The 11199-nt window shown below is 38.5% G+C and overlaps 1 pseudogene; it reads right to left on the bottom strand.

Moving 5' to 3' along the window:
* Window positions 1-639: 639 nt before the first annotated feature.
* Window positions 640-9778, bottom strand: LOC123879914 (annotated as a pseudogene).
* Window positions 9779-11199: the final 1421 nt, after the last annotated feature.

Raw genomic sequence — 11199 nt, 5'->3', positions numbered from 1 at the left:
TTCACAGGCACAAATCTATAATAGAAATCTGTCGGGTGTAGTGTTTAATTCCAACATACGAGTATACCCAGGTGTTAGCTAAAAAGTAAATAAAATAGATGATCTAATATGTAATCAACTGTATTTATTTGACCAAAATAAATCAACAGACAATTTGACAAATAAAATATTTTGCCCTGTAACAACTCAAACTTATCATTAATTATTATTATTATTATTTAAGCTTGCAGTTCAAAATACAAAGTGTAAGTAAGTAGAACGTTAGCAGAAACGAAGTCATGTAGTAGTATTGATGATCACTGACAAGAAAAAAACTGCAAAAAAAAAATCCTGTATTTTCTAAAAATTCGCAATGTATTGCAAATAAAACATCTGACTGATACTAGAGGTTAACGAATGCTGTGTAGATAATGTTGTGGGGTAAATTCCGCGTCGTAGGCATTAACCCCAAGTTTTGCGCGCTATACATCGCGGGTTCGAAAAACACTGAATCATTAAAACTACAAGTATGTATAAGGCAAATGGTTAGTTACTGGATTGTGTTTAGGTAGTATAATAATAGTTGTAAGTCTTTGCTGGCGTTCTAATTACACCCTGTATTTCTATTAGTCACAAAATTATAAAAGCATAGAATCATAGAATTATTCGTTTACATTTAAAAAATTATAATACATACAGTAACCCTAATCAAAATGTAGGTATACTATATTACAACAGAGGTAGGTGTTAAAATCATGTTTTAATTGGTTCACTTTTTAAATCTCCTCGGTGCACTGGGTTAACTTTACAAGTTATCTTATAAGATTCCACTATCTTTACTGAATCTCGGACTAATATAGTGGATCGAATCGTGAAGGAGTGCGCGAAACAGACAGCAGCGTCACACAACGAGGTCTGAAAGCTCAGGTACAAGCGAAAATGTGTTTTATCAGTCCTATTTCTGAGTCTCATTTCCACTCGTCCGGGTAATTCAGTTCCTTTACGGGAACAACCAACGAATTCGAATTCGTCCGTTGTTACGTCGACATTATTTTCGTCGCGAACGCACACGTGCCAGTTCTGCGGCGCTCCCGGCGTAAACTTGAAGTTCTTGGTTTCAGCATCCAAGTTTACGTTAAAATAAATTATAAGGTTTCTACACTTTCTATTGACGAATAAAATATCGTTTTTGTACAGAATTAAGTTTTCGGGCTCGACAAATGTGGGGTCTGGAAGACGAACTTTGAACTCTTGGCACACGTTTTTGGTCAGGTTGAGTATTTTTATGCAGTGGTTGTTTGTGTCAGCTATGTAGAGGGATTTCCCGTCGGAACTGATGGACAGGCCTGAAGGCTCGTTGAAATTCGCCGGGTCCGTGGTTTCGATCATAGTTGGGTACAATGTGGTCACTTTTTGTGGGCCGATGTCAACTTTTTTGATTTTATGATTGTAGCTGTCAGCGATGTATAATGTTTTGGTCGATTCGCAGTAAGCTACAGCAAGGGGGTGCTGCAGCTTTGCGTCCACGCCGACATCTCCATAGGCGAACAGATTCTGCAACCAAACAACAAAGTTTAATTTTTACTCTTCCTTAAAGATATCCATCCAGTAATACCGCTAGTAACATACTTACCAATGGGTTGCGGTCGCCGCCGCAAAGTGTCGACACTTGTCCGGTGGAAAGTGCTATTCTTCTTATGGAAGAACTCTCCGAATCCGCAATAAATATTTCTGGATTGGTACCTAAACAATAAGCTTGCTTTCATTTTCCTGTTTGTCACGAAAAGACTTTAAAAAAATTGGAATCGATCTCGGGACTTCCCAAAAATAAGCACTGTGTTTGTATACTGCCACTGACCTTGTCTGAGTGCGAGTCCGGAGGGCTGCGCGAAGGCCGCCGTGTTGGGGTAGGCGCTGTTGCGCGCCGCCTCCGCGCCCGACCCCGCGATACAAGCGCACGTGCCTGTGCCAAACAAACATAATATGTCCCATATGTTTTTTAATTAAACCCATACTCCTTTGATTTCTACACGGCGTCGTACCGGAACGCTAAATCGCTTGGCCGCACAGCTTTGCCGGTAGGGTGGTAACTAGCCACGGCCGAAGCTTATGTTGTATGTTTATGGCTAGAAAAGCTGATGGCACACCAAAAGCGCTGCAAACGCGATACATTTGTACGGGAGCAGGTAATGTACGCTCAACCGTAACAACAGAACGATGATCGTTTTGATATTATACTTTGTATTAAAGTTGAGCGATTAGTGCTAAGTCAATGTTCCTAATATTATAAATGCGAAATAGTGTCTGTCTCTGCGCTAGCTTTTCACGGCCTAACAGTTTAATGAATTTTGATAAAATTTGGTACAGAGTTAGTTTACATTCCGGGAACGGACGTAGGCTACTTTTTATCCCGGAGAAGCAGAGTTCCTGCGGAATTTCAAAATTCTTAATCCACGCGGACGAAGTCGCCGGTATCATCAGTCATCATAGTATTCAGTATAATTTATTACACTCACCTTCAGAATATGACTTATACTTCCACCATAATGTATTATCAAGGAACAGTGCCCAGATCTGATGCGATCCAGCGCAGGCTATTACAAGAACACGGCGTTTCTCATCTTTCTTCTCTTTTTCTAAAACAAATATCATTCATTCTAGTTTCATTAAAATAATTCTTATGTTTGACTATCACATTTTGACGATCGCAATCGTTGGCATAGGCTGAATCTACTGTAGTACTAAATTTTACTGCAGGTACTTGATACAACAGTTTACTTCAGCCAGCCCTCCCAATATAAATTTAATCCTTACTAATATTATAAACTAGCTATTACCCGCGGCTTCGCTCGCGTGATTCAAGGTTTTAATAATAATTGAGGTTTGTCACAATATTTTATGCAATGCCTAAGTTATTTTATCATGTGTTTTAGCATGCTATCCTGCGGAAACTATTTGTTCTTTTGAAAGGAAAAGTAGTCAATAATACTTTTTCCTCGACAATGTCTATGCAAAACAACCGGCCAAGTGCGAGTCACACTCGCGCACTAAGAGTTCCGTACTCGGCTATTTTTTCCAACATTTTGCACGATGAATCAAAAACTATTATGCATAAAAATAAATAAAAACCTGTTTTAGAATGTACAGGTAAAGCCCTTTCATATGATACCCCACTTGGTATAGTTACCTTAGTTTGAAAATTGAAACATTTTTTTTTTAAATTCGCAGTTTTCAGATTTATTCCTGTACTTGTGCTGTAAGACCTACCTACCTGCCGAATTTCATGATTCTAGGTCAACGGGAAGTACCCTATAGGTTTCTTGATAGACACGACGGAAAGACAGACAGACAGACAGACAACAAAGTGATCCTATAAGGGTTTCGTTTTTGCTTGAATCCTAAAAAAATGACGTCAATTCATTGCTCTGTTGTGGCGTTATTGTACGACAAATGCGTGAAAAATAGTATGCTATTCCGCGGGAAGTGTCCATATTTTTCGGGAGAAAAAGTCTCATTTATTAGGTACTTATTAGGTTCTCAGCTAGGTATGTGTCTTTGCAAAAAAAAAGCGTCAATCCGTAGCTCTGTTGCGGCGTTATTGTACGACAAATGCGTGAAAAATAGTATGCTATCCCGCGGGAAGTGTTTGTTTATTAACCGACTTCCAAAAAAGGAGGAGGTTTTCAATTCGTCGGATTTTTTTTTTTTTTTTTTTTTTTTTTATGTATGTTCCCCGATTACTCAAAGACCCCTGGACCGATTTGGAAATTTTTTTTTTTTTGTTTGAAAGGGTATACTGTGCAGGTGGTCCCATATAAATTTGGTGAAGATCTGATGAATATCTTCGGAGATCTTCGGAGATGGAGAACAGAACTCCTCAATAGATAGGAGCAAATTGCTCGCGATCAGTGTAATAGCTTAGTAAACAGTAGGGTATTAACTGGGCATAGCATATTATAGTACAGTGGGCCACTAAAAATTGTGAAATAAAAAAATTTCAAAAGAAAAATAAAACCGACTTCAAAAACCACAAACACTAAAAAGTAAAAAATAACTTTTATTAAGCTACACGTGTAATGTACCTAGGTATGAAGTCGGGCGAGCTTCACTCTTGGATTTCTAATTTTGTTTTAATATGCTCGCTCGACTTCATACCTAGGTACATTACACGTGTAGCTAAATAAAAGTTATTTTTTACTTTTTAGTGTTTGTGGTTTTTGAAGTCGGTTTTATTTTTCTTTTGTTTTGGAAAAAAAGTAGTCTGTATCACTTGTTATGTCTTCAATTATGTCTGTGCAAAAAATGCCGTCAAACCGTAGCTCTGTTGCGGCGTTATTGAACGACAAATGCGTGAAACATAGCGTGCTATCCCGGGGGAACTGTTTGTTTTTCCGGGATAAAAAGTAGCCTATGTCCTTTCCCGGAAAATATCCTAAGTTGGAACCAAATTTCATTAAAATCGGTTCAGCGGTTGAGCCGTGAAAGCGTAGCAGACAGACAGACAGACAGACAGACACACTTTCGCATTTATAATATTAGTATGGATGAGAAAGTGTGTCTGTCTGTCTGTCTGTCTGCTACGTTTTCACGGCCCAACCACTGAACCGATTTTAAGGAAATTTGGTGCAGACTTGGGACACATCCCGAGGAAGGACATAGGCTACTTTTTATCCCGGAAAATTCAAGAGTTCCTACGGGATTTAAAAAAAAAACAAAAACCACGCGGGCGAAGCTGCGGGCATCCTCTAGTAATAAATAAAATGTAGTGTTTTAGAAGGCTGCCAACGGGACCCTGTCCGTCCATCTGTCCAACTGCCTGTCAGCGGTCTGTATCTCGTAAACCATAATAGGTATAGAGCTGAAATCTTCACAGAATGTGTATTTCTACTATCACTATAACAAGTAATACATATTTCAAAATGGCCGCCATAAAAATTAAAAAATAAATTTAAGTGTTATTTCTAGTACAATGGTACGGAACCCTTTGTGTGCGAGTCTGGCTCGCATTTGACTGATTTTTTACCTTTCTCATCGAGTTTGACGTTGTCCTCTTTGTCCGGCGCGGCTTGTCCGTGTGGCGGCGGCGGCGGCGGCGGCGAGAGCGGTCGAACGGACATATCCAGGTCGGGAGTCGTGTATTATAGCAGTATGTCCCACGGCGACGATAAGGCTTGCAGACCTAGACACTTGCCGCCTAAAAATGATTTTTGCTTGTTCACATGGGTGCATACCTTATGTATGAATGCCTTGATTCATTTATAAACCTTACACGAATCGCGGCCGTGAAATTTGCCTCATTTTTTTTTTCGTCTGGCTTTACTCAGATTAGCCAATGTCAAGTTTGTATTTATTTTCAAGTTAGTGAAACTATACAAGTATGGACTCCGTCTGCGCCGGCACCCGCCGACATACGCGTGGCGCCCCTTTAGAGCGCTTCCCACTCAGTTCCACCACCAAAAAACACCAACTAACACAAAATCCAACCACTCTTAACAAAAACAACACTCTAAAAAGGCACAACACGCGCGCCAGCAAACGCCAACACAGACGAAGTCCGCCTCATTATTTAAGCTGAACTAAATAGACATGCCTAAATCCTATCTATCCTTTTCTGCATTTCTGCTGGGAGTATTATGAATTGTGGTGGTATAAGAAAAAGTTATTGATAAAATGATCATTTTGACTACTTTTAGTTGCACCCTGTATCCTGTGCTTTTTCTAATAGAAATAAAATGGAATGCGTAATTTTCTTTAACAACAATTTTATAAGAAGTTACCATGATCGCCCACCGCAGCCTGTTCCCCCGTGCCAACTAAAACTTCAACGCTTCCTTCGTCGAGATGTATGGCTCTCAAGGCATGGTTGTTGGTGTCACACACCACTAGCACTGTACTTGTCAACCAGCAGATACCTTGCGGCGAATTGAATTGCGCCTCGTTTACTTCTGCAATAGAAATAGCCTTTTATCTGGTGTCATATTATAATTGGCATTCATTCAAAAAAGCCGTGAGGTGTCGTGGGGGCACTCGACAGAAGCGTAAGAGTACTGTTCTCTGTCTCGCTCACTCATATGGGCAACAATACACGCTGCCCAACCAATGAGATGCGTTTCATCGCCGCATTCGTTACCTTGTTACGCTTTTTTCCATTACAAGCGTCCGTTAAGATTCAAGCAACAAGCTTAGAGCAACCGCCGAGATTTTTGCTGGTTCATCTCGGTAGGAAAGGCATTTGGAACCAGTGGTAGATGCTTCTGACGATTCAAAAGAACTTCTTAGCAAACACTTAACTACTAACGGTGATAAAATGCACTTTGTTGGCTGGGCTATGCGTATTGCTGCCCTTACTTAGTACGCAAGTACAAGATTGTATATACAGCGTGTAAGAAGCTTCACTTCTGTTGGAAGGGTAAACTTACTGCCATCTTTAAATCCAGGTTCGGTGCCGCCGATGATACGCAGAACGATCCCAGAGCAATCCGTCAGCAGCACGCGATGGTGGCCCGTGTCCGATATAGCCAGAAACGGCTCCTCGCCGCGACCTCGGTAGAATGGGTTCAATGCCAACTACAAATTTAAATATTTTAAATTTTTTATGTTAGTGTTTTACCCACACTCAAGGAAACTAGCTGATACCCGCGACTTCGTTCGCGTGGATGTAGGTTTTTTAAAATTCCCGTGGGAACACTTTGATTTTCCGGGATAAAAAGTAGCCTATGTGCTAATCCAGGGTATAATCTATCTCCATTCTTTTCAGCCCAATCCGTCCAGTAGTTTTTGCGTGAAGGAGTAACAAACATACACACACACACACACATACAAACTTTCTCCTTTATAATATTAGTGCGATGAAAAATTGCGGCAACGGCAGGATTCAAACCTGCATCTTCTGGAAATCGTGCCCGATGCCTGGACCATTCGGCCACAGTCCGCTTCGCTACCGGAAAAATTGTTCACAAAAATGTTTGGATTAAAATCTATAGACCGCACGTCTTATACTTTGCTTAGACTTAGGTAAGTTTCAGTTAAGGGGCATGAGACCGGCTTACCCGCGAAATTCAAATTTAATTTGGTTTTTCGAAATTTGTAAACTAATACGACAACGTAGGCTTATGGCATTCTGATTCCGACAGTGGCAGTATCATCCTCACAGGTTTATATAAAAATCTTTACTTGAAAAGGTCCAGTTTAAGAAATTAATTAAAGTATCGACTATTCTCACAAATTAGTGTTTATGCCAGCGGTATAACAATGTCTCGTTTTAACAGAGTCTTAGGTCTGAGCAAGTAAAGTGCGCTCTATAAGCTCTCAGCCTTAATGTCACTAAATACGTTTTGTTTGTTTTGAGCTGATATAAATAATTATTAAATACATATAAAAAAAAGCGGAACCAGCAGAAACAGGCAATATCCTTAAAGTGTACGTAAAACACTAACATAAAAAAATTATAAATAGTCATTTTCATTACAAAAATTTAAGCAATAGTATAATGGATAGAATTTAATATGATGTTCTTAAAGATTCACTTAAGATTCTTCTTAAGTGTTGATTCTTTAAGATTTACTTTTAATAATACTAGTGATGTCCACGATTTCGTCTGCATGGATTTAGCTTTTAAAAAATCCTGTGGAGATTATGATTTTTCTGGGTAAAAAGTATTCTACGTCCATCTCCAATTTATAAACTATTCCTAACTAAACTTATTACAATTTAAATAATCTTTCAAAACAGTACGTATGAAACCAATTGAAAAGTATGCTGACTTAAATGGCAACTCTAATTCCAAATTAAAACAACACAAACCTTACTAGGGAAATAAAGTAGGTCTTTATCTTTAGCTTTCACATGTGTGTTGAGTGAGATGGGCAGCGGTGTAAGAGAGATGCGCGACACAAAGTAACGCATCGTCGCTCCAACGTACAAGATTAACTCGTCTTTATGCCCCTCGCCAGTTATTACGAACAGTGGCTTGTTTCCTGGACCTGAAAGTTATAGAAGACTAGATACATATTAGTCTGCGTGTTGGCGCCTAAGTTAAACAAATTCTGATACATTCTGTACATATTATGTGACTACTTACATACATATTTTCTTTAATTACTAAAATATTGCGATTTTAATCATCTTTATCTTAGTTTAAAATATTTGGTAATTGTCATTTGGCGTAAACAATTGATCGGTTGGCGATCCGGATAATTGCGAATCCAAATGACTGAGGTCCAGATAATCGAGTCTCTATGCTGTATGTGGATTGTCATCATCATGATTGACCCATTGTCAGCTCTGAGCACAGGTGTCAGTAGGGGTTGGCCTTATCTGCCAATCTATTTATTGGCAGACTGAAACCTGGATTGTACTGGACTAGACCTCGATTGTAATTGGTGGAAAAGATATTGTACCTAATATGAGTAGAGTAGGCCAACATCTAATTCTTAGTGCCTCCCACATAGCACTGTCAGCATCATTGACCACGGGGTGGTGTATACCATACCTCTGCACAGCAGACAGTATATTACCAGAATTTTTTTCATTGTTGTATTTGGCACAGTGGACACCAATCTACAACAAAATAAGTTTTAGATATTTGGATTTGAAGAATCGTTTGACTACAAAAATAATGTATAAGTAATGTGGAGAATATTTCTTTGTGCCATTAACTTGTTTTACAGAAGTTGTATTAAAAAAAACAAGCACACCCTAAGTACATGTAATAATAATTATTTTAATATATTATCACTGTTTTTTAAAGTAAATATGAAAGGGTATCTGTTGGTAGCTTAGGCCTGACTGCACCAGAGGTATAATATTTTTCACTGCAAAACTGTATAAATTTCGCAAGCTCAATGACAGCTTTCTCTGGTGCTACAAATGTGACCTGCTTGCTCACTTGCTTTTTGCTTGCTATTTGTACATAAAAAAAGCTTGCATCCTAATGGCATTAAACTCAAGATTGCTGTTCTGTTTTTCTGTTCCTTTCGCTTAAAGATAAAGTGAAATAACATACCACAACCAGTCCACCATCAGATTTATGTATCTTCTCTAAATGAGCCAAGTCCGAAAGAATATGATAACAGTTAATACAGCAGTATGTCCAAAAGTCCAACACCACAACTTTTTCAAAGCACTGCTGAACCAAAAAATAGGCTCAGAGACATTCACCCATTCCAAATCTATAAAAAGAAAATGTTATACTTTTAACAGACTTCAAAATTAGGAGGAGGTTCTTTTTTTCTGGTTTCTTGCTGGTTATTCTTGGTAGGAATGACATTCTGAACCAGTAGATGCATTTGATGAGTAAAAAGTAGTTTGTAAAAGTTTAATTGAAAAATCTGTCTAACCGTATGGCCCAGGAACGGAAATTTGGAACTCTGAAACTAGTCAATCATACTCTGATGGGGATTTGGCTGGCTTATACAAAATTTTTATACTTCAAGAGTAACTTATCAATAGTTTTATAAAAGATGAAAATATAGAAGAAAACTTGCATTTCTCAGGAGATATATGCTTTTACATGTTTAGTCCCAATAATGGGACTGGGTGTCAGTAGTGTCCCAATACTGACCCTTGCCCAGTATTGGGACACTAATAGAATGTTGTATTGTACTTATATCTAATTGTATTGAAGTGTTAGGAAAATAGTACTTTTTTTAAAGTCTTCTACTGGCGGAACCACTGCCCAAACTGTCTTTATATGATTTGTTATTAGAGTATCTCGTTCAACTTCATTGCTTACAGCTGCCATGGCTTCGGTTAAATCCATACAGGCCTTGGTCACATAATCTAAATAACTCGAATCCATTTTTGTAATCAATGTTATTCGCTGTGCTACAGACACTTTAATTCAAGTGTATGCATTACTCTCAAAATGAGACAGCTTCAATATTTGCTTTTAAAATTTAAAAAAAAAAGCAATGAAAACTGAAAACAGTGAATGACAGTGAATACATAGAGACACAGATCACTCATAGAGATAGTATCTTTTTTTTTTTCTTTAAATCTGGCTTTACTCTGATTAGCCAATGTCAAGTTTGTGATATTTTCAAGTTATTGAATTTATACAAGTATGGACTCCGTCTGCGCCGGCGCCCGCCGACATACGCACGGCGCCCCTTTGGAGCGCTTCCCAGTCAGTTCCACCACCAAAAAACACCAACTAACACAAAAACCAGCCACTCTTAACAAAAAAATAACACTCCAAACAAGCACAGCACGCGCGCCAGCAAACGCCATCACAGACATAAATAAAATATAGTTGTTGTTGTTGTTGTTGTTTATTTTAGTGGCTTTTTGTTGTGCCACACAGCACAATTCACTTCGCCAAAGACGCGTTGTTTGGAGAAAACACAAAGGAGGTTGAACGGTTTATTTACATCCAAGTCTTTTCTGGACAATCCCAGTCCGATTTGTGGTAACTGGACTAGATGGGTTATGATGTTAGTAAATAACCTACAACAACACAAAAAAAATATTATGTACATGTACTTACATAAATAATAATATATACAAAATATTTTAAACTTAATAGATTAACAAATTTACAATTTTATTTTGTTAGACTTAATATATTTACACAAAAATTTTACATAGGGACTAAACACAAACATTAAGAGACATTCAACACTTAGGGGACGAGGGATCTTAGGAGGGAGAACATCATAAAGTTTATATACAAGTCTTGGACAGGAGAAGAGGATATGGGAGGGTGACCCTTCATCCAAACCGCATTCGCACAAAGAGTGATCTCTAATTCTCAGTTTGGCCAAATGGACTGGAGTGCAAGAGTGCCCAATACGTAACCGGGTGATAGTTGAAGCAACCCAACGAACCATATTTTGATGAAAGAAGAACCACGGTCTTCGAGGAATTTCAGATTGCAAAGAAGCATAATATTTACCTTTAACCGATTTTGATTCAATCCACAATGTGTTCCAAGAATTAATAAGGTCAGTTTTTGCAAGAGCACGCAGATCCTGGGAGTGATTCTTAAAATATGTTAGAGAACCTGATTCAGTGGCGAGCTTTGCATAGGAGTCTGCACTCTCATTACCTTTTATACCAGAGTGACCTGGGATCCATGCCAATGTAACAGAGAGACCTTTTTGATGACAGGAGTATAGAGTTTCTTTGATTTTAAAGATGATGGAGATCAGAGCTTTACTACGGAAGGGATTTCCTTTAAGTGCTTGCAGGCAACTTAAAGAGTCGGTCAGTATAATTGAC

Source organism: Maniola jurtina, chromosome W (assembly GCF_905333055.1).
Source record: "Maniola jurtina chromosome W, ilManJurt1.1, whole genome shotgun sequence".
NCBI lineage: Eukaryota > Metazoa > Arthropoda > Insecta > Lepidoptera > Nymphalidae > Maniola > Maniola jurtina.
The sequence above is the reverse complement of the archived record's forward strand: the minus strand, read 5'-3'. Positions and strand labels throughout refer to the sequence as shown.